Source organism: Formica exsecta, unplaced genomic scaffold (assembly GCF_003651465.1).
Source record: "Formica exsecta isolate Colony F162 unplaced genomic scaffold, ASM365146v1 scaffold201, whole genome shotgun sequence".
In the NCBI taxonomy this organism is placed as follows: Eukaryota; Metazoa; Arthropoda; class Insecta; order Hymenoptera; family Formicidae; genus Formica; species Formica exsecta.
In genome coordinates, this window is record NW_021849308.1 from 990,834 (window position 1) to 1,015,833 (window position 25,000).

The 25,000-nt window shown below is 34.3% G+C and overlaps 1 protein-coding gene and 1 long non-coding RNA gene across 2 annotated transcripts in view; one reads left to right on the forward strand and one right to left on the reverse strand.

Moving 5' to 3' along the window:
- The first annotated feature begins 7,304 nt into the window (after positions 1-7,304).
- Positions 7,305-20,371, forward strand: LOC115234639. The gene is made up of 2 exons (XR_003883945.1): positions 7,305-16,934; positions 17,231-20,371. It is a non-coding gene; the product is annotated as an uncharacterized LOC115234639 (long non-coding RNA).
- A 412-nt stretch (positions 20,372-20,783) lies between these two features.
- LOC115234636 (protein Gawky-like) overlaps positions 20,784-25,000 on the reverse strand; it is a 10,281-nt gene continuing 6,064 nt past the window's right edge. Inside the window, exon 4 of the mRNA XM_029805846.1 lies at positions 20,784-25,000. This exon is cut by the window's right edge and continues 4,188 nt beyond it. The gene's annotated coding sequence lies outside the window, so the exon portion shown is untranslated.

A 25,000-nucleotide genomic window follows, 5' to 3' on the forward strand; every position in this document is an offset into this window, starting at 1 on the left:
GGAGCGTGCGTTTCTTCGCCTTGTCATTCAATTGAACAAACAATCGACAGAATTATTTTAATGTCCGCTTGTGAATTATCAAGAGAATCGATATAATAAAAATAATGCCATAGAACAAAGTACACGATTTATTCGATATGTGCTAATATACCCGAAGTAATATCAGACGAGAAACAACATCGTTCCAATTTTTCGCAAACGCATACTATTCGATGAATAACCACAATGAATGCGTAAGAATGTATAAGGAAAAGATAAAGATTCTTCTTTTGTGGTTCTTGGAGTAAAAATTTTCAAGAGAAAAGATAAAGAAAATATATTAAATATATCTGACCTTATAAATTTATTATATAGGCTTTAATAAATATTTCTTCTTTAATAAGAGATATTTCTATTATGAACTTTAATAGAGAGAGATATTAAATTATCTTATACGCGGTCGCGAATCTGAAACTTAAACTCTGATTCATGAAAAATTCGAAGCTGCCCCTGCATACGCATCGAGAATTATGATTACCGTCGCTGCTCGCGAGAAATCGCACCTTCTTCGATCCTGAACGGCGAATTCCAGAACAGCCTGTATCAATTTATATCGATCCGACTTGTCCGTCAGTACGCATCGAACCTAATCACGGGGAGGTCTACACGGAAAATGAGATCGACCCGTTCAATCTTTTCTCACTTTCGTTCTCCAGATTAATAATTTTCTTTTTTTCTTTTCTTCCTTTTTTACGGGCGTTTTCTCTCCCCGCAAATCGTCCCATCCGTCCAACGAAATCCGACACACGAATTAATATCTCGCTTATTTAGAATACCGTTATAAATCTACTACTTACGTTTAACATGTTATCCAATAGTGTAGCTGCTTAACGATAATAGTGTTCGCGCGTATTTTAACGGGTTTTTTAAATACCGATCACTTAATACGGTAAGCACATGACTATCACCGAACTTTTTCCGTAACGATTTCACGTACGTATTTATCCCCCGTACGTGAAAACGCGTCGCGAACGATTAATTCTTAATTAATTACTTCGTCCCTCTCGCGACGATACTTTATTTCTTCTTCTTCTTTGTTTTTCCAGATTGGACACGCTGAGTCGAAGGAACACTTATTCGTATATATACCTATATACCCTAAGATTCTCACGTACGCGTATATTTTTCTTTGTGTCATTTCTTATTATTGGCACGTGCCGCGCGCGATAATTCTATTATTTCTCCGCGCTACCCGCCGCGCACACATTTCTTCCGTTTCTTTCTTCTCCCTCTTTTTAACCCTTAACCCGCGGCCGCTCCACCGAAAAACACAGTGACCGATATCTCTGTAAAAACTGGCCTTTATTTATCTTCAAGTAAGGTAATGGATTGCACGGTATCTGTGCTAGTTTTTCGAGCGAGCCACTCTCATCGCGGCGCTTCATCTTCTGAAAGCTTTCATTTATTTCTCGACATATCTTCAAATGTGTGATGTGCCATCGTGTTGTGATATCACACCGAAAAAATAGGGTCGGCGTAAAATATCCTCCATCACCATTTTAATACGCAATTTAATGCGCATTTCTTCGCAAATCATCTCCGAATGTTAAGAAAGATATATACGTAATATATACTTATGTATTTAAAGTTGCGTGTATTCTTTATGAAATTATTTTGTAAGTCTTTAATTTTTTTGCGTTACTGCTTTAGGTCACATCGGCCATTGAAAAAGTACTTTTAGAAGTGTACATTTCAGCCAATACATAATAGTTTTTTAATTTATCTATTTTCATTACATAGTTCCCTATAATTACAGCGGGCATCGAAGAGATATAAGTGAAGGAGAGGAAGGTATCTTAAAAAAATATAAAATGCGACGCAATACATATTTACGTCAGAAGAAGACTAAATAAAAAAAAAAGAATCTCAAGTATTTATACGTATATTAAGAATGTGGAGGAGTTAATGTGTTTTCCTATAGAGCAACCAAACTGGTATGTCGCAGTCTGCAATTTTTGATTAGAAAATTTACCGTGCCATCGATAACGGCAACGGGCTTTCACACATTTTTACCGTTTCCGTGTGGATAAAACACAGAGATCTTGAAAAAATACACATCTAGTATTTTCTTCGCTTTTTTTTTTTTTTTCTCTGGTTCTATTGTGCAATTTCAAGACGAACTCGATAGCCGACCGTAAAGTAAACGAAGTGAAATTCAGTTTCGTACACGCGCGAGTCGACGCGAGCTCCTTTCGGTGATTTCGACCAAAGTGCTAGTAACGAATAGCGAATGGCGAGTGACGCTATCGCCGTTTAGGCGGCAAGATCGTATGCAGCATCCGACACTCTTGTTTCTTGCGACATCACTTTCGCTACTTTCGATTCCAGAGGAAGATAAACGGCCAACGTTATTGCGCAACGTCGTTACCTCATTACGTTACATTATCTTGCAAAAATTTTGCGCGACCCTTCTTTTTTTCGCTTCTTACGATGACAGCTGGCGTTTATTGATTATAGATATTGTCGTTTTAGAAAATCGAAGACTTCACACTCGAAACTACTCGTAACGGCTCGTCTCTCATTCATTCCTGACAACTCGACGGATTTGTTCCACATGCTGATTTTTCTCTTTTTAATTTTAAATTATTTTTTACATATAAAGAATTTCCGTTTTTTCCTACCATCGTATCTCTACAACGGAAAAGCCTTCAATCTTATACATAATTATTTTAAGGCTATTTAAAATTCCACATTACAATAATGTTGTTTTAATTTCATCGACTGATAAATTTTTGAACAATAAAATTTTTGCACTGAGATAACAATTGGATCGATTTGATGCTTATTAGTCGATGAACTTTCCAAGATTGTTAAAAGTACAAGGCTGTGTGAGGAGAGATTTATCTACATCCTAATAAAATTAAATTCACTGAGCAGGGTTACGACAATACACAGAAACCGAAAGTATTAACAAATAATATCGAGCGATAAGTAATTGAAATGTAATTCTCTCTTCCTTATATACGATAATTTATAAGTACGGATTATGTCAATGCACAAAGGCTGCCAATAACTCCCATTAGTGTATGTCGGAACACTTTCAAAAGCAACTTCTTCAATTCAAAAGACACTCGATTTTTTTCTCGACATTTTTTTCTCACCCTAACTATGCTCAACCATATCGTTTCTCTCTTCTTCATTCTTTTTTTTTTTTTTTAATTCCGCTCTTTCGGCTTTTCTAATCTAATTTTGGAATTTTCACAAACGTCATTGCGACATCGGTATCTCGATAAAGGTCTCCCTTTACGGTACGAGTGGCACAAGTTAATCACATACATGCTACAAAGAACACGATTCATCCCCATACGCTTTCATCCTTTCCTCTCGATTTGCTTCACCAGAAGGCTGTACTCCTTAACTAAGGGTAAAAGGAACGATGCAACGATTTCTCTCAATGATAGAATCGCCAGTTATTTCCTGGTGATAGTCAGTTTGTTCGATAGCCACTGCATAATTATCTAATTATTATTTCTCGTACTAACTTTAATCACATCAATTTTATCATATCAAAGAATCGTTGTATTGTTCCATTTAATCGACGGCCTCAATTAGCCCTTTTTTTACAGGCTTTTTTTTTATCGTTATGGCGCGTTTTGAGCGCGAGATAACGCATTGTCTCACGTGCAACGCCCTTTCAGCATCTCGTACCACCTTTCAATACGTTATACGAGGTAGGAGATTACTGTTGCTTAATTTTATCGATTACTCTTAACGCCCTAAGAATTACACAGCGAAGACATTTAATATAGAGACACACTTAAGACCATGCAATGCGTACATTTGTACATGTGTCGGTATATGTGCGTACGATATATGCACTTATTAGATAAGTCTCGAATCGCATACCGTCTCATCCCGTTTCGGAATTTCGTTATATACGTTGCACTTTCATATTTTCATTCTCATAGCTCCGTTATCAGGGATACCGTGACAACGCGTCAGCACGCGATGTGCTGTGTATGCAATATTACGCGGCGGTCATTCATTGACCATACCTATGTAATGCATATCAAAGAGTCACAGACAGGTGGGAGGAAGGGATGGAGAGGGGGGGGGATCCGTTCCGCCGTTGTGAAGCCGCGTAATCGGTTTCGGATTGTGCGACGCGAATCTCAGTATCCGTGAAAGTCAAAGATGGAGCGATATATAGAGTGTCGCGGAGAGAATCTGAATATCTCTTTCCAACTATAGATATATTAAAAGTTAGATTCAATGCTTTTTTTTTGATAACGCACATTACTAGATAAGACGTTGCTTGACATCGACAATCGAGTTTGTCGAATTAAGATTCAGGAGAGATCAGGTAAGATCTTTGTTAAAGTGTTTCCAAACAGATTTTAATGGAAACTCATATCGAAGGATATATTGTCAAACTATTTCGAGTTGAAATAATTAAATGCTACAAATATCTCAATGTATTTCATTTAAAAAAAAAAAAAAAATGAAAACCTGGAAACATTCGATATAAAGATTCGCAAGAATTCGGATATATCATTGATCATCAGATGTATGCGTCGTACATGTTCCCACCTACATATAAAACCGTTCCTAAGGTATCTTATCTTATCTTAATTGTCCCTAATCTTACCTTATCTAATATCCATATGTATTTGGGGATATAAATTTGACAACAATCGCGTATAGACTCTTTTCTGATTCTTTGGCCGAAAATAAGTAAATACCACAAGAAACTTTCTTCTCTAATCCGACGAAAATCTAATCAGATTTTTATTATACTATTCTTAAATAAAATTGATTGCACTTATTTTGGACCAAGAAATCCGTATCGTCGAAGTCACAATTTATTCGGATATACATGTCGTTTTATCTTTGATGTCATAGTAGGCTCATTTTTTCTGAGATATCTTCCTTCGTATGTTACACTTTTCAAGCAGATTTTTACGGTTTCAGTTTGTGTCGAACAATGTCTTTAGATCACTGACCAATGCATCGCGCGCGCGTGTGTGTGTGTGTGTGTGTGTGTGTATGGAATATTAACCAAAAAATATTTATTTTTCTCCATAAAAGTTCAAAACAGATAATATAAATTTATAAAATAATTTAATATAATTTAACACAATATACACAATAAACTTTATAATAATGTGATGGTAATATAATATGTATGTGTATGTGTGTGTGTGTGTGTGTGTGTGTGTGTGATATTAACCAAAAAATATTTATTTTTCTCCATAAAAGTTCAAAACAGATAATATAAATTTATAAAATAATTTAATATAATTTAACACAATATACACAATAAACTTTATAATAATGTGATGGTAATATAATATGTATGTGTATGTGTGTGTGTGTGTGTGTGTGTGTGTGTGTGTGTGTGTGTGTGTGTGTGTGTGTGTGTGTGTGTGTGTGTGTGTGTGTGTGTGTGTGTGTGTGTGTGTGTGTGTGTGTGTGTGTGTGTGTGTGTGTGTGTGTGTGTGTGTGTGTGTGTGTGTGTGTGTGTGTGTGTGTGTGTGTGTGTGTGTGTGTGTGTGTGTGTGTGTGTGTGTGTGTGTGTATGGAATATTAACCAAAAAATATTTATTTTTCTCCATAAAAGTTCAAAACAGATAATATAAATTTATAAAATAATTTAATATAATTTAACACAATATACACAATAAACTTTATAATAATGTGATGGTAATATAATATGTATGTGTATGTGTGTGTGTGTGTGTGTGTGTGTGTGTGTGTGTGTGTGTGTGTGTGTGTGTGTGTGTGTGTGTGTGTGTGTGTGTGTGTGTGTGTGTGTGTGTGTGTGTGTGTGTGTGTGTGTGTGTGTGTGTGTGTGTGTGTGTGTGTGTGTGTGTGTGTGTGTGTGTGTGTGTGTGTGTGTGTGTGTGTGTGTGTGTGTGTGTGTGTGTGTGTGTGTGTGTATGAAAATAATAAGCTATGAAAATATTTTAAACATTATTTTTTTGTGAGAAAATCTCTATAAAAACATAAATTTACACAAAAATGTGCTTTATAAACAATATTTCATATTCTATCATCTAATATAAAATTCGTATTCTGAAATTCCAATGTCTCTCTTATTTAGTCCGTAACACAATCACGCTCTATCTTAAATAGTAAATCACATACTTTAAAAAAGCAATGCCTTCAATAATTTAATATGTAAATCTCATATATAATTTTGTATATTTTTTGATGGAAGATATATATATATCTTCAATATATATTGAATCGTGTGCCCTAAATCTGCAAAGTTAATTAAACGTAGAATTAATCATTATTTCAAGAAAGAATAATATTTACAATATTAATCTTACCTCTGATGTTCTTATTCTGTATTTCTAGCATGAAGGGACGCCTGAGAAAAAATTTTTTTCTTATTTAGATTCTATTTCGAAACGTTTAATTTTTCATGGTCGAAAAATACAAGATCTTAAAATCGTTGTCTCATCGTTAATTGGAAGTTCATCAAACCTCTCAAAATAAATTCATTTTTTTTTATGAAAATAATAAGCTATGAAAATATTTTAAACATTATTTTTTTGTGAGAAAATCTCTATAAAAACATAAATTTACACAAAAATGTGCTTTATAAACAATATTTCATATTCTATCATCTAATATAAAATTCGTATTCTGAAATTCCAATGTCTCTCTTATTTAGTCCGTAACACAATCACGCTCTATCTTAAATAGTAAATCACATACTTTAAAAAAGCAATGCCTTCAATAATTTAATATGTAAATCTCATATATAATTTTGTATATTTTTTGATGGAAGATATATATATATCTTCAATATATATTGAATCGTGTGCCCTAAATCTGCAAAGTTAATTAAACGTAGAATTAATCATTATTTCAAGAAAGAATAATATTTACAATATTAATCTTACCTCTGATGTTCTTATTCTGTATTTCTAGCATGAAGGGACGCCTGAGAAAAAATTTTTTTCTTATTTAGATTCTATTTCGAAACGTTTAATTTTTCATGGTCGAAAAATACAAGATCTTAAAATCGTTGTCTCATCGTTAATTGGAAGTTCATCAAACCTCTCAAAATAAATTCATTTTTTTTAAAATAAATAAATATAAGATAAAAATATAAAATAAAATAAATATTCCATTTTCTTTTAATTCATTGCGTTATTTGATTAAAAATGATAATGACACCCATAATGACGACGACGACGGTAACGACGACGACGATAATGACGACAATGATAATATATATCTATATATTCATATCTTTATTAATGTGTGTATATATATATATTTATGTATCATATAGTATATCGCCGATTAAATATACTTTTATATTATTGATATATCTGCGTGTATATATATATGTATATATATAGATATATAATATATAAACTTTTATTTAAATTCATTTACTTACATCTAATAAAACTATATATTTATCATACGGTTACATTGTCACATTTGAAAAGTACTTGTCTAGAGCATAGGGATGTTGGCGTTTCACAGATTCGTTTCAGAGCGGAAAGAACACTAGTGCGCCTACGTCACTTCCTACTGACTCAGTTCGTCCATAAACGCCGACGCTCCTTTCATAGAGACTTCCTTTCTTTTTCTCCTTTTCCCTTTTTTTTTTCTTTTTCTTTTTAACCCCTGGATATAGAGACTTTTTATATTCTCGCGTCGCGCGACGAAAGGCGCTAATGCAAAGACGATGCATCGCCGCGCAAGCGTGCGATTAACGTTGATCATTTTATACCCTACATCGATTATACGACAGCGAGAAACATAATGAGAAACAAAAAAACCTGTCTCCTACTATATACTTAGTCCCCCTAGTCTCTAAATGAGAAAGCTAGTCGTCAACGCGTACGTGACGTACACACCTCTCAAACTTACTGTCGTTTCGCAGTTATCTACGAGCCTATTTGCGCGAACCCGAACTATACGGTTTTACTTGGGAAAGTAAAATTTCAGTCATAAGAGAGAGAAGATGATATATAGCCGAGCTAGTATCCGAGAGCTCACTCCTCAATCGATTCGTTACTTCCCGTATAGCGGCTAGTAATCATTATCATTCCGTCAATCACACTTTGTGTGTGTGTGTGTATGTGACGAGAGAATATTCGTTTATAGAGAGTGTCGGAATTAGTCGAAAAAAAGCGTATATCCCTTGAGCATTGATAATCTTTGTCCGTCATTTTGTATTTCGCGTCTTGGCGGAAAAGCGCTCGATCACATTATATAATCTTCACAATTGTTGCATAAGCCATGTTATGGAGTTTCAACGTCCGACTGACGTCTCTCGAGTGCAAAGGGTTGAAATAATACTTATTTGTAAAACGCGACATCAATAGTGTCAACATGTGTTCTATATCTATTATAAAAAATAATGAGTTATTTCTAATTTATGCGAGAATTATTTGACGAAAAGCATTCGTAAAGTACGTAAACGAGTGCGAAACTCGACGACGATGCAAAACACATTGCACTTTTCGGGTGATTTATGTATAATAGTAAAAAAAAAAAAAAAAAAAAAAAAAGCAGGAGGCACACTATTTCTAGAAAACGACAAAGAAGCATCTTCGAGATACTTTACGATACGCCCGACGATAGAGAACACTAAACGGAATTTGTTTCACGAAGAAGAAGAAGAAGAAGAAGAATCGCACATTCGGGGCATATTCGGGGTCTTAAGGCCACTTCGTCGATCTAATATCCTATGTGAAAGATCGCGTGAGGGACGAGTTTGCCGCGCGAAATCTCACAATTGCATTATAGTACGTATGCGTGCATGCAAGCTCATCGCGCGCACGCATATGTACGTGTGTATCTTTTCCGATTGGAGACGGGAAAAAGTATATGAAACGAAAACTTGGAAAAGAGGTACAATTAATTTTTACTATCTCCTAGGAATTTGTTTCTGTGAATGCGCAATCACGTGGTCAGCAAATGCAAATGTGGACTTTCTTCTCACACCATTTCGACTTTTTTTCTTTCTCTCTCGTTTTCTTTCACTCTTTCGTTTCTCACACATTCTCTCTTTCTCTCACTCTCTGTATTCTTCTCATACGGATAAAAATATTAAGGCAAAATATTCATAACTTACACATAAAGGACGTTTGATTATGTTCGTTAGATGTCTCTCTCGTTTAAGAGTTACAGTTGTTATTAAAAATACTCGCCACTTTAGTTTACCATTATGAGATTAGTAACTTAGCGCCTAAGTGTTAGCCTTATCGTTACTTAAATAACGTTCACGCCTTAAAAAAGTCATTGGATTGAATGCGTTAGCTTGTCAGTTATCAAGCTTCGCAAATTTCTTTTTGTTCTTTTCTTTTTTTTCTTCCATTTTCTTCTTCACTCTCGCACCTTCCTACGTACTATGTGCCTTCGTGCTCTTCGTCTATCATCGTTCATCGCGAATACCGTAAAGCTCCTCGAAACGCGATTAACGCGATTAAATTAAAATCCGGATTAAATAAAACCGCGTTACTCAATTGATATTCAGTTCTGCACCGTATGCACTGGCATTTTTTATTACTAGCGTAACGTGGAAAAAAAAATGAATTGAAATGCAAGTCTCATCTCCATTTATATACCGAGCAAAATTCGACTTTTGTCTATCTAAAATTGCAATCGCAACTCTGTTTGATCGTGCTGCTTTTGTGGCTCGTTTGACTCCGTCGCGTTATTTTCCGCGTTCTATGGTTAACCTTTGTTGACCCTGTACACTCGAGGTGGCTCAGTCGACCGGGGAAATTCAGGGCGACGTGTTCGTCGAGAGCGAGAAAGCTTTCACCGTCACCCACGCGAAGCACGACGTGGATTCGAGTCAAAAGCAGCTCGAAATTCCTTCGAGCAAGAGAAATAATTTTTCGCCGTAATAACCCTTCCGTTCACGGTGTCACGTACAGATCCACGGAATCCGCAAGGATGGGTATTATTCATATTTTCCGTGTACGTGTATGCGAACACCCATGCAAATTCTGGTCGATAAATAATATCGGAAAGAATGTTCAGCACAATATAATTTGTACATACTGATGTATATAAAAATGTTGCATGGTGCATTGCACTGCGTTTCAGAAAATGAGATATGTTAATAGCATATGTTCCTACTTTTAATATGTCATGTTATCCTGAAAAATAATATTTGTGTTAATTGTAACGCTGTTTTCAAGTCTGTAATCGGTCCGGTTTTTTTTTTTTTTTTTTTGTTACATATTTGTATTACTGATTGATATTTACGATTTTTGTAAATTTTACTTTGTTTACTTTATATTCGAATAATGTTTTATTAATGTAGAAACGCGATAAAATTTTGCATATATAAAATAAAAAAGTACAAACAAATAATTGATCATTTTTTCTATTTGAGTTCTGTACGGGTATTTAATTTAAAAAAAATTGACTAGTATATATAATGATTTTTTAAAAAACATCCCAGAGTTTTTAATCTTTTAATCCAATCATCCTATCGATAATCGACAACCTAGGTAAACGATCATCGAAAGAAGAGTAAAATCTAAAGAAGAAAGATTTCTGTGAGATCTAATCAGATGTCAAATACCATTATTATACCATTTTTTTTTTTTTATATGTAATACCATTATAATACCGTTATAATAACCATGTCAAATATAGTTTTCGCTCGACACCTGTCGAGATGTCAATTTCATACACGATAGAAATGCTCATGGAAATCATTCCCGAGATATCAGAGAATGAGCCGTCAATATCGGGCGTCTTTTAGTTATAATTTCGATAATTCGTAATTATTCATGTTTTAATATGTCAATCTCGCTCCGAATCAACGAGAACACTTGAAATTCACGATAATTCTTATATTTAATAAATCGAGATTAAGTCAATCGTGTCGATAATGTTTATGAAGAAACGAATGATATTATTACGGAAACTTAATCGGTAAGTAAAGTCAAGATCGACTGTATATACGTTATCACAAAGCACTTTCCCGTTTCTCAACGCTTTTCGCGATGTTCAAGATACGCGAACACATCGCGTCTCTCATCTTTTTAGAAGAATGTTTTTTTTTCTCTTTTTCTTTTTTTTATTTTCCTTAGAAGAAGCACCGACTAGGTAGAGCGATATTACGTTCTCGAACTTCACCGTCTAGAGATTAGAATACGATCGAAAAATATGTGCGAATTGATATTGAGATTTTTTTATATTATTGATCCCTCGTAAGTGCGCTCGCGATCGATCTTACGAAGTCGCCGGCCATTTATAATTCGGTCGTCGCGATTTTTCTACGTCTTGAAAAAAGGACGCTCGATTTAATCCTTCGAAGAGCAATGATTAATATCGAGCGAGTTGGAGAGAGCCGACAAACTCTTTCAGGTCACAGTCGAAAAGAACGCGATTTACAGTCCCGTGGCTATCGATTGGTATTGGACAGTATTTATATCGCGTATGTGTGATAAATACAGTGGTACACGTCCCATACCCGCCAAGATAATACTTTAATATGAGATACAAAAATTCAATCAGGTATTTTTCCATCCATTCGATAATTAGATTCTTTCATCTACTTCTGCCAAAAATTTCGTTTCTATACTGCGCGAATTAATGTAGCAAAGCTTAAATCTAATCGCAGATAAACCCTAGGAGAGTACAGAATACAGAAATACACCGCTATATCTCCGTGCTTGTCACGTGTATATTGCACATTTATCGTCGTTATATCGTTATAGACAATGCTGCTTATAATCGGTTCCAATACATTATCGTACGAATCACAAGGAAATGAGGACTAAAGGCCTAAAATAGTTTCGTGTAATCACTAGAAATCAAGACTGTCACGGATTCAACTTATCGTCACGCTCAATTAATCCTTAATCGGCATGAACTTATAAGAATCTACTTAGCGCAATTAATCAAAAATTGATCACGCTGTTGGTGTGTGGGAAAATGCATTTTTCATTTAATTTTCTTCGTGAGATCTTCGAAATTTCATGTCCAATACTCTTTACGTTATCAGCATACTGGAGAGAGAAGTGCCTTCGCGCAGCATCAGTTAAAGATTAAATAGTTAATTAACAGCGAGGAACGAGAGAAGAGATGACTGGAAACAAGAGACTCCTGTCCCTCTCTCTACATAAAGGCGACAATATCGGGTCGACTCCTTCACGATCGAACGCGCATAGAGACGCTCGATATCCCTCTCGAGGCTTTCGTCTCGAGGTCGCAAGAACACAGAGAGAATCGCCGAGCGAAATTTGTACAGACCAGCGACGAGAGAGAGTGGCTATTACTAGATGAAAACCCTGCGAAAAGCTGCGAACGGTACTCGCGAAAATCGATGACTAGGTGTGTGTATCCGCGACTTTGTTCGCGATCGGAACGCGAGCGTGGTCAGTCTCGATATTCCGGAGACACGTTCACACAAATTTTCTCCTCCCTTTCATCCATGTGATCACCCCTCCCCTTCAGTCTTGCTAGATCGTCCATTAATCTGGGATGCCTCTTAGACAGTTGTGTGTGGCACTTAGTAGAGACAGTCTTCTACGACTTTTTTAAAATAAACGGAGCTAACGTACAAGGAGAGGGAGTTATCCAGAAGAGCGCGAGCGAAACCAAGCAAAGTCCTTCAAGATATAATCACTTCGCGCTGCGGATGTTGCCTTTCGAGAGATTCTCGGCTGCAAAACCGAAAAATTAACCGTCTATAACCCGGACGACTTCTGGAAAAGATGAACTCCCCCTATATATTTTCATATTGTATGGAAAATTCTCTACATACATATATATCATAAGTTTATAAATATTATTAAGTTTTATTACGTTTTTTAGTTTAATTACAGCAATACATTACGGTATCACTAATTTTTCCGTTACAAGTATCGTTTACACTGATATCAGGGTTATAGAAGGTTAATCATTGAGCGTGCCTGCTGAATCCTGGCGGTTGCATTATCCTAAAAATAGTCTGCTTACTTTCTATAAAAGTATTATTTGTGCTCTATCGATGAACTCAAGAGATCGCTCTCTCTTGAATCGAATACGTCGACAAAATAAAGATGTAGTAATCGTCGAGCGCATCTTACAGGCAAAACCCGTCATTTTGAGGAGGCTGATCCCGTTTCGTAAGAAAATAAGCAAAATTGTGGCTTTTTATACAGCGCTTCGGAGATAGGCAAAGCGTTGTTCCGAGAAAAAAGAATAATGAAGAAACTCTCGCTAATCTATAATTTATCCTAAACTAGAGCTGGTTTTTTGTACTTAACGATTACGAGAGCTTAAATAGCGCCATTTCAAGTAATAGCAAAGTGAAAATAGTGCTTGCATATACCGGAAACGCGAGCGAATCACGGCGATGTAAGTATAGCGGCAATAATTAGCAATAGTAATGATGGCGTAGAAGAGCAGCAGAATAGTTTAGTAATAACCGTATAATAGTAATAATAACAATATAGTATAACGGTAGTAATATTATTAGTACGGATAATAAAGAGTAATGGTGATATAGTTTAGTAACACAGCAGCGACAGTGTAATACCAATAGTATTAGCAATGATAGTAATAGTACAGCGTGTCGTGTGTTAATAAAAAATAATGACCATAGTAGCAACGTTTCAATTCCGTAATGAATGTCTTTCACGGTAGATTTTGAGATTACGGGATATGAACACAGAAATTCATGGAAATATACAAAGTAAATACCCTATTTTGATATTTTATCCGATATGCTCGAAATTATTTTACAGAAATCTCCTACATGTGCAAAATATATTTCTGCGTGTTGTTTTTCTGACTTTCATGTTTTAAAAATGCATTGTTTTAGTATGACACAATTTTCAAAACAATATTTATATCATATATTATACTTTTAAGCTATTTAAAGAATTAAATTTGAAATAATCCCGAGATATATAATTAAAACATTATCTATACATATAAGATATCACCGATAACTTGAAAAAAAAAAGAGAATGCGTTGCAATTGATGGTCAAATATTTTGCCAAAGTACTACATGAAAAAAAAAGATAGAAAAAAATAAGTAAAATCGTGAATATCAAGAGCAGCCATTGACGTATAGAAAGACTATTATAAATGGTGTTGACTTCGATCAATGATAATTCGATAACAATCGTAGCGCATTACGGGCAGACAAATTTATTGCGCGATATTACGGACCATCGTATGAGAGTTATACTTCGTCCAAGACATGTATCTCGTCGAGATGTAAATTGTGCGCGTGTGCAGCACGCGCGGACGTCACTTCCGGACCATTATTGTCGGTAACGGTATTAGATCGTAATTCACCTTCTTTTTCTCGAGATCCAGGACGCGCAAATTGGCAAGACTTCGGTTTAATTAATTGGCGTCGATCGGCGTGTTCGCGTTTAATAAATTCGATCAGTCGCGCGCGATATTGCCTCCGAAGCGGATTGTGTCAATTTTCGGAAAGTAATCACCGTTAGAGGTTTACGTTAAATTACATATAGACAGCCATTAGATTACATAAAGTGCTAAATTAGACAGCCATTATTGCTAACATTATTATTATTACTATAATAATACTTATTATTTAGTATTAGTGTTATTATTATATTTATTACTGAGGATCAATAGACGTTTTCGATCGACGAACTCTCGAGATTATCTTAACGATTTAATAGATACACAACGAGACCGCCTTGATAACGTTTACGGGCACTTACAGATTGCATCGAGATTGTTATTACGGAACACAAAGTATAATTATCGAAGACAGTAAATAATTATACTAATAAGCGATAAACTAACTAGAATTGATGCGATTAGTATTGTTATTGATATCATAAAATATAGAGTCGCGCGTATATTCGTCGATCTCACCAACGCGATGTAGTCGAATAAATAAGTAAATAGTAGAAATATATATATATCAATAAGTGTATTTCAGTATGCACAGGAAATTCTCGTTTTTTTTTTTTAATACGAAGCGTGTTATCGCTTTTATAAGCGTTCAATCTTATCGTTTCACATTTTATTCAATGTCACATTAGAACATTATCAATTTTCCCTTCGCGCGAAGCTACAAACTTAAAAATCTTATCTAAAAACAAGGAAATCAATAATAATAAAGTGAAATACGTTATAACGCGCGCGGTAACGGTAGAATGATAATACACTGAATCGTTCCACTATCGTCAAACATCTTATTGCATTGAAGATAAAGCCTCGCTTATATACTGAGCTTGAAATAAAAATTAATTAGAATTCAATCATATTTAAATTGGCAATTATTAAATGTTACTTTTAGGTAAATGTTGTTTCTTAGGTCGATAGAGATATGAATGTTTTTTTACCGTATGATTATTTTAAAATGTACCATTTCCTTACATAATTTGTAAAAACAAGATATCAGGCATTTTTTCTAAGCTGTTTATAAAAATAAAAGTTGAGTGCAAATTGTCAATGAAAACGCAGAATAAATAAAATCACATATGAATTTATAGCTTAATATCGAGAAACAGGAATCTTTTATCATAATTTTAATCAATTCACTCGAAGAATTTGAATCTCCGAACGGAAGTCTTAAAAATAATTCAAAGACGTCGAGAATCAAAAATAAAATTTTGTCTTTTCTTATATCTTAATATCGAAACAGGTCATTAGTTCTCAGTCAAGGGAGATTACTCGCACTTTCAAGAGAAGGAATCTTAAAAATAATTTAAAATCGCGAGGTAAAAGTAACATTTTGTTAAAAAGAGTATTCTTACGAAAAATAAGATGCCCCCAAATAAATACATAAATATTTTCCGATTATTATCGTTAAAATTGATTAATCGCTATATAGAACCTACCACGATCTTAATATATTTTCAGTTGATAGTTTTAATTTAATATCACGTCACATTTTAATACGTATCGCTTGAATTTTGGTTTCATTTTTTCGGTCCTATATTTCGTTCGAAACGAATATCGTTCGATAAGTCCTTCGATAAAGCGCGAAACGTTACTTGAAAAGAAAGATCAATCGGAGCCACGCTCTGCGCATTCTGTCGACGCATTCTAAATTTCGATTTTTAAGGAACAGGAGTGAGATATTAACTAGCACGCAACAAATATCACCCCTCTCGTTCCGAGAAGACACACCGACGGCATGTTCTCGATATAAGAACGAATTGCGAGAGGAAATCCCAGATGATCTAGGTCGCTGTATCAACGAGGATTAAAGTGCGGAGAAACGGAGAGAATTATATCGATAATCAAGGCAGACTCGGCAGACGCGCGATGGCGAAAAACTATGACGACTAACAAAGCACTACAAACTACGATAGAGCGATATTATACGGTTACACACAGTAGAAAAATAAGTATGAACGCTTACGGACTAAGATGGCATGTGATACACTTGTAATTTTGCAGACTATTCTCGTTTCCGGGAGCGACAGCCGTTTAAATTCTTTTTCCTTTTCCTTTTCTTTTTGGGGGGAATTAGGCTGAAGACACCACCCCCGGTTAATACGAACGAAACGAGGTAAAGGCAGGAGAGTAAGGGGGACGGGCAAAGAGTACTGTCTCAATCTACAGCGGAAAAATCGTCCCCGATGGTCGATGACTATGACGTGTTTCACTGGCGCGATAATGTTTCAAAGGAATAATCGAGGGATTTCGCGTCGATGCGCGAAACCCCGAATGAGGCGCGTGAAATCCCCGTTAATGAATGCTGGATATACATAGATTGCTGTAAATATACGTTTGTGTTGTACGAAAAGATTTATCGAGATACTTAATAAAACCCTTACCACCGGTTTCAGGTACATCAAAACACAGCAGAATGCAGCTAACTCTAGTAAAAACGACGTAATAAAAATTGAATAGCATAGTGCGTAAAAAATGAAATAAGCAGCATCACATCCGTAGAAGCGCGCTGCTGCAATTAAGAGTAAAATCTAAAATTAACGTACTTATTCGCGTGGGAAAGAGGGATAGGGGAAAGGTGGATCCCCGTTAATGAATGCTGGATATACATAGATTGCTGTAAATATACGTTTGTGTTGTACGAAAAGAGATTTACCGAGATACTTAATAAAACCCTTACCACCGGTTTCAGGTACATCAAAACACAGCAGAATGCAGCTAACTCTAGTAAAAACGACGTAATAAAAATTGAATAGCATAGTGCGTAAAAAATGAAATAAGCAGCATCACATCCGTAGAAGCGCGCTGCTGCAATTAAGAGTAAAATCTAAAATTAACGTACTTATTCGCGTGGGAAAGAGGGATAGGGGAAAGGTGGAAGGTGCGCGAATAAAATAGTACTATTTCGCGTAAAACGCGCACGTACTCAGGATTAATGCAAAAATACATAGCAGAATGACTGATTTCATCGGCCGTCACAAAGCGTTTCGGCGCGTATCGAATGAAGTCTCAAGAACAGAAGATGAATGAAAAATTGCAAGTAATCCTGACTTGCGGTCATATGTGTGTCCCAATAACATCCACGATCGTACGATTAGATATCTCGAGATATCAAGATGATACTTCATTCAGCGGTATATTAAACATGAACACTATAGAGCATACACAGACGAGCGTTAAACTTACGCGAATCACGGATATGTATAACTAGAATAAGATTTGTATAACTAAAGTGCGTTTAAGATTATAACTTACATCCTTATAGATTTGAGATTGAGTGGAACAGAAGATCGCGCGCGCGAGAGCCCTTCTTTTACAACCTTCCACGCGAGAGCGTAGTACTTTTGCCCGACGAATGAAAAGAAGATTAGAAAGGGGGAGAAGGGAAGGGAGGGGGGAAGAACGAACGGAGATAAAGTCTATAGAAGACGCATCCCTTTGGATTTCACGATAGTTCCCCGAAGAGTCTACTCTAAAACGCGAAATCTTATTGTACGCGCATCTTCGATTTCGCACATTTTTGGTCGTTTTCCCTATAACTCGCTTATTTTTTTTTTTTTTTTTTTTTTTTTTTTTTTTTTTTTTTTTTTTTTTTTTTTTTCTTCTTTTGCATTTTTCTCTTTTGTTGATTTATCCGCAAGACCTCCAAACACGTACACATTCCCGAATTATCCCTTACGTATGTAGAATTTCTCCTTAAATCTCTATATTATAGATACCTTAAGAACTACGCGAAAAAAAGGACAAACGCCAACTATACTCGTTAGAATGAACGTCTGTCTTATCGGACAAGACACGAGAATATCACATTGCAGATGTATATGTATGTGTATGTGTGTGGGTTATATATATATGTTAATTCTTCCTTTTTTAACCTTAATAACTTCGTGGCTTAAGAGCTAAGGAGTTCTTATATCGAGTTTTACACTTTACGACGACAATGGGCGTGAGCATACGATGTGTGCGTATATACGTACATACATACGGAATACCAATCTTTTTCTTTTTCTTTCTTTAATTTTTCAATCAAGATCGATCACTTCGCATTTTGATATTCATCTCGATAATCGCAACGAGAATAAAACGCAGCACGGAGATTATGCAACGAAGTGTACGAGGACGAAGAATTGGAGCACCGGATTTTTCAATTTGACAGTTCGCACGCGTATATATCTCCCGCTTTAAAGATATTATTACTATGTTGGTGTGTGTTATAACTATCGAGAGAAGAATAAATAAAGCTAGAAAATTGTGGAGTTATATCGTAGACATAATAACAATGTATGCAATTAAATTATATTTATTACAACGAATTTAAGTCTTCGAATTTTACTCTTTATTGCCCTTTTATTTTCTACTAGCATTCTGTTAGAACACGTACTCCGAATACCTATCCACGTACGAAGCATCTGGAATAATATTTTACGCGCGTATTCTTTTTTGCGAGAGTGAGAGATCGCAGTGACTCTCTCTCTTTCTTTCTCTCTCTCTCTCTTTCTGATTTTCTTTTTCATTATCCAAATAATATATCGAAGATACCGGAAAAAAATCGATCCATCGGTTAATCGCGATCTGTAATTCTGTAAATTTCTATAGACTGGATACTTCTGCGATTTTCTTTGTGACAGACTTATGATAGACCGAGCGATGGATTCTCATATTTTCACTGAAAGAACGATTTCGCGTTCTATGTTTCTTTCTTAATATCCCTTGTCAGAGATGACAGTTGTAAGCCAAATTATGGCTGTTTCGTGTACACGCATGAAAAGATAAAATAAAAAAAAAGAAAACAATAACTTAGTCTAAAGCGTTTATTTTCTTTTATAGACCAGAAGGATATGTAGGATATGTAGTTTTTGAACGACTTGTAATGTCGATCGTATTTGGATATTGATACAAGAGAACTGACTATCATTTTTCAATTATGAACGCTCATCCCGCTGTACAAGAAATTTTGTATTAATAACTTTTCTTCTTTTAATACATCCGCAGGATATTCAGTCTATAAGACTCAACTTTAATTACAATAATGGCATACACGCTTCGCAATAAAACTTCGTTTTGTGCGAGAGGAATTGACTCTTATGGATATTTTCTTTTGCGTGCGCCAGTGTATGTGTGAGATTAAATATCGCATTACGTAAGATTGAATCATTTCAATAAACCGCAGATTAATTAGCTACCATTGATCCTTGAAGGATCAATAAAAGCTACTTTGGCCTAATAATATTTCACTAGAAATTATTTCTCGATATCATATATAAACATAAAAGCCGATAAATATTTTATTATTTGCAAAATATAATTTAAATAAAACGTATTATAAGCGTTTCTAAAGTAACTATAACAAACATATTCTGAACGAGATTAATTTCTTTCTTTATATAGCTAATTAAAGTTCATTGTTTTAAAATGCTTAATATCAAAGTCTTTGCAGCGGTGATATAACACTTTATCCGATTTTTAATACAATCATTTTACGTGGACCCGTAATACAGCCAATTTTTTCTTTCCAAACTATTTTAAAATTTCCTCTGTTTCAAATCAACCTGCTTTTCTTCCAAACAAAATTCTTTTGCTATACTGTTTCCCATTATTCACAGTCACACGACTATCGCGTTAGTGAATAAGTGACAAAACGCACGACATTTTTATTCTCTGCATACAAATATCACTGAAATAAGAATCGTTATGTTCAGAAAAAATTTTCGAATAAAGGAAATAATCGACGAGTTCGGAATAGAGAAAATCGATTGTATATTAAAATTGGCATGTTACAACTATTAAGAATATATAATAAATATATAATTCTCTCTCTCTCTTACAAGCTCGCACTTGAAATCGGCACAAACTCGGTCCTAATATTTATATACGATCCATATACACTACTGCCTAATAACTGTTTAATAGACAAATAATCCCGATCTCGAAAATGCTTGGTTCTAAAATGTTATTCCCACACAGTTATTCGCATACAAAATAAATATCCAGATTTATAATTTGTTTTTTTTTTTTTAAATGTTAATTAAAAGAGCCAATCCATTAATGCAATTTTTTTTCTTCGCACACACGTCCGAATGTCCTATTTAGTCTCTTTTTTTCACGTAGATTTTTTGGATAATAGTTTTTCTCTTTCTTCTAATAAGCACCACATGTCTTTTATTCGCATAGAAAATAACATCGCAAAATTTATAACATCACGTATTGAGTCACATATAAGAATTGATATAATTGACAATATAATACTTAAAAATAAGGGAGAAGAGCTCTGTTTTAATCAGAAATAGTATAAAACGCAGATTGAGACTAGATTTGATAAGACTGAGATTTGTTTTTACATTGTATCAATACAATTATAGGTAAATTTGGATTTGATATCCCGAGTAATTTTTAGAGCTCGATCGTCGATACAAGATTAATATCATGCTAAATGTTAATTAAAAGAGCCAATCCATTAATGCAATTTTTTTTCTTCGCACACACGTCCGAATGTCCTATTTAGTCTCTTTTTTTCACGTAGATTTTTTGGATAATAGTTTTTCTCTTTCTTCTAATAAGCACCACATGTCTTTTATTCGCATAGAAAATAACATCGCAAAATTTATAACATCACGTATTGAGTCACATATAAGAATTGATATAATTGACAATATAATACTTAAAAATAAGGGAGAAGAGCTCTGTTTTAATCAGAAATAGTATAAAACGCAGATTGAGACTAGATTTGATAAGACTGAGATTTGTTTTTACATTGTATCAATACAATTATAGGTAAATTTGGATCTAATATCCCGAGTAATTTTTAGAGCTCGATCGTCGATACAAGATTAATATCATGCGTGGTTCGTATGTATTTGTGTGTGCGTGTATATATTTCAGGCCTAATACTATTGCCTAATAATCGAAGCAATCCGCAAAACAAGAAACTGGATAATCCTGAATAATAAAGTACGTAAAGCACTTTATGTGATTAAAAAAGTACTTTGCTTAAAACATTTTCATTAATTATTTGTCACAATAATATTTAACAAAACTTCCAACGCGAGATATTGATTCGTTTATCTTCTAAATTAACTGTTTGTCAAACAATTTATCTAATAATGTCGAGTTTTCTCCAATTAATTAAATTTTCTTTTTTTTTATGTGTATTAATTGCAGATAGAACAGTAACATACAAGAAAATAGCTGACTTACATTAACGCGAACTTAACTAGCCAATTAATTAGTTAACTATCGATACAATTTAACATAACGAGCGCGAAACCGTTTGATATTTCTCTTTAGAAGGCAATGTTTCGATATCTCTTTTTTATAGCATTTCTTTTCATCATTGAGATAAGACGGATTCCGATATACAAGTAGAGAAAATGCATCGATTGTACATATATATATGAATATTAAATAAATGATTCTATTATTATAGAAAATGTGCGGTACAACTAATGCGATGCAACAACAATATATTCAATATACTCGAGCAGACTGGCTAAAGTAACAACCGATATTGTCCTATATTTACGCGACGTAGTACGCAATTATGTAGAAGCACACGTCGGTATGTATAATTAACAGATAAACTTGAGGATAATTTCCTGCGACCCGGAATCGAGCTTTGGGACTAATTGCAAGCACAATGATGCTTTCCTAAACAGCGTATGATTATTCATTATTGATATCATCGGGCATGAGTGGATCTCTCTTATCGGATTCGTCCCTCATCCTCCTCGTACTATCTCTCGATCTTCTCGAAAAAATAAATCGGGCTTGTTTTCATCACAATGATTGCAAAGCATATTTCTGAACATCGTTAAGTCGGCTCGAAATTGCAGTTTGACTATGCGTGTAGAGATCCGAGTAAGATTTAAGCGAGTTAAGATTTCAAGTGATATCAGATAGAGAGAGAAAGCAAGAGAAAAGAGAGAAAGAGAGAGAAAGAGTGGACTCGCAATAATTTGCGAGAATTTCGCTATAATTTGACGTATTTTATAAACGCGGTCTAATTAGATAATTTCATTTCCAAGATTTTCATTTTGCTTCAAAGATTGTGATTTCAAACGACTTGCTATGTAAGAAATGTCAACGTAGTTTTTGATGCACGCAGGAGATAGTCGGTCGCGATTGACTAAGACTATCATCAGCCTGAATCGCAATTATGGCTTAGGAGAAATGATATATAGATCTGCCTTATATAAGTTAACGATATTCCAGTACTATCGTACGATGACTAATATTGTACGAGAGCTACAGAGTTCCTATTGCGCTATAATACTACATAAGCTAAGTGGTATAATACGGATGATATACTTATAGAACGTAAGATTGTAAATAGATTTTTTTTTTTTATGCTGTACTTCAGGATCACGGCTGTAGAGAATCGCGACTGTCAGACGCGGCTCTATCAAGAATAGGCGAATCACCCTAACGACGAGATTGCCGTCGCGGAAAGAAATACTGACTCGTCTAATATAAAGGTTTCGTTATGATATTGCAGTCCCCTCGCAGCAGTAATCCACTTAAAAAAATCACACGAGATAAAGCGATAATGTTCACTCTTGCGAGTCAAATGCTATTAAAAAAAAAAAAAAAAAAAAAAAAAAAAGAAAAGAAAAAGGAAGGAAAAAGTCAAAGCATACAATGATCAATCTTACATAACGCTCAAAAAAAGAAGGCACACACAAACAAGAAATATCATTTGCATAAAATTATATACATATCAGTGAGGCGCAATGACGGTGTAACGGCAGTGCTATTCGTTTGCAGTGTTTTACATAAGCATCTCTTGGTAAATTATTGCACATATACATACCACACACACACACACACACACACACATTATACACGCATGCATACTCGCGTGTAATATGTAATGAGGGAGTAAAATACTATCGTATAAGATTATTTGTACTATTGTATTGTGAATTGATATGGAACAAGTTAATTCATATAAGTGCAAATTTTTTATGTTCGAAACAATTGAAATTATTGAGATAATATTTTATATATTTATATCAAGAGGATAAACATTTGAGTTTTTTTTTTTTTTTTTTTTTTTTTTTTNNNNTTTTTTTTGAAATGGGGTGCAATCTTCGAAAGTATAAGTTTTACTTCCGTCAAGAATATCTCCGTACGATACGCATCGAGTAATGGTGTTTTAATTTTTAACACATTTATCTTTCAGATTCATCTTATATCAATCTTATATCAGAAATATTAATGCAGTGAGCAATATATTAATTAAAAAGCACTACCATTCCACCATCATTATCGCTATATAGTGAAGTGTTTCCGGCCAAGATCAAATATCCTATGTGAACTATTCCAATATTCTACTTATTATTTACTTTATCATTCTTGTTAAGTTACAAAAAAAAATCTAAAGATTGGTTATTACAGTTTTTATGTGCACTTATTCATGAAATCAAAGTACAATTTAATTTATAACGTGTTGAAGATTTTCGTAATTAGTACTGCTGTAATTTTAAAGTCTTACTCCTCTAGAACATTTGGCAGGTACAGAGACACATCCTATATGAGACGGCCTGTCCGACCCTGTGTATTACCATAAACGTATGTAATCCTTTCTGAAGAAGATAAGCCCTCTTTCTTTAAGCATCTCTATACGTATATAAAATATCTATTAAACTTAAAACTTAGCCTAAATATTGACTGCATAAATATTCTGTTTTATATAATATCAATGAAATAAAATAATTGTATAAAATCAATAGAGAGAGAACACGTTTGTAAAAATTGATTTTTCAAGTTATCAATTATTTCATTTTATTTTTTAACTCCGACGATTAAATAAATCGATAAATTATAAATTGATTATATTATTAATTGATTATATTATTAATAATGTCAAAATTTCATCTGTGATTATGCTTACTTTTTGAAATATTTAAGGGTCTTCAAAATTCTTCTACATTCTATATATGTACAAATCAAAAAAACAAATTATACAAATAAAATCGTGTGCAAGTCTCACGCTATAAGAATCAAAATAATTTAAGAGCGCTTTTTCTCCGTCCCCGTAAACCTATTTTTTTCCCTTTTCTGCGTTTTTTATTTTTTGTTACTTTTCTATTTTAAAACAATTGTTTTGTATCAGACGTATAAGATGTGTGCGTGTATACATGCGTGTATACGTGTCAATGAATTTAGTTATTATCTTACATCCGCTAATCAGTCCATTTTCATCAAATTTATTTATTTATCATCTCGCGATTGTGTATGTGTATATATGACTGTGCACATATATGTATAGTTATCATGTGAAATGTATCGAATAATGAAAGGCAACGAGTCGGAAGGACTAAAGTTAACTTGCACTAGATTACATTTAAGCGATAGGCTGCACGTCGGTTGTTAAAAATGTTATCGTTTAAAAATTTTAAAGCTCCCTCTCATATTATTCCCTTATTATCTTATTATCGCATTAAAAGTGTACGCGCGCACTGTACATGCATGTATGAATAATATGATTGTGTAAGAATGTGCATTACTCTTTGCACGCAATGCCGCGTAATTACCGCGTGCTTCGTTTTACAACTATCGCGATGATCGATCAATCGTATTTTAGTTAACTGTATATGCCGTATATACGCACAAGTTTTACGTACGCACATTTATAAATACACATTT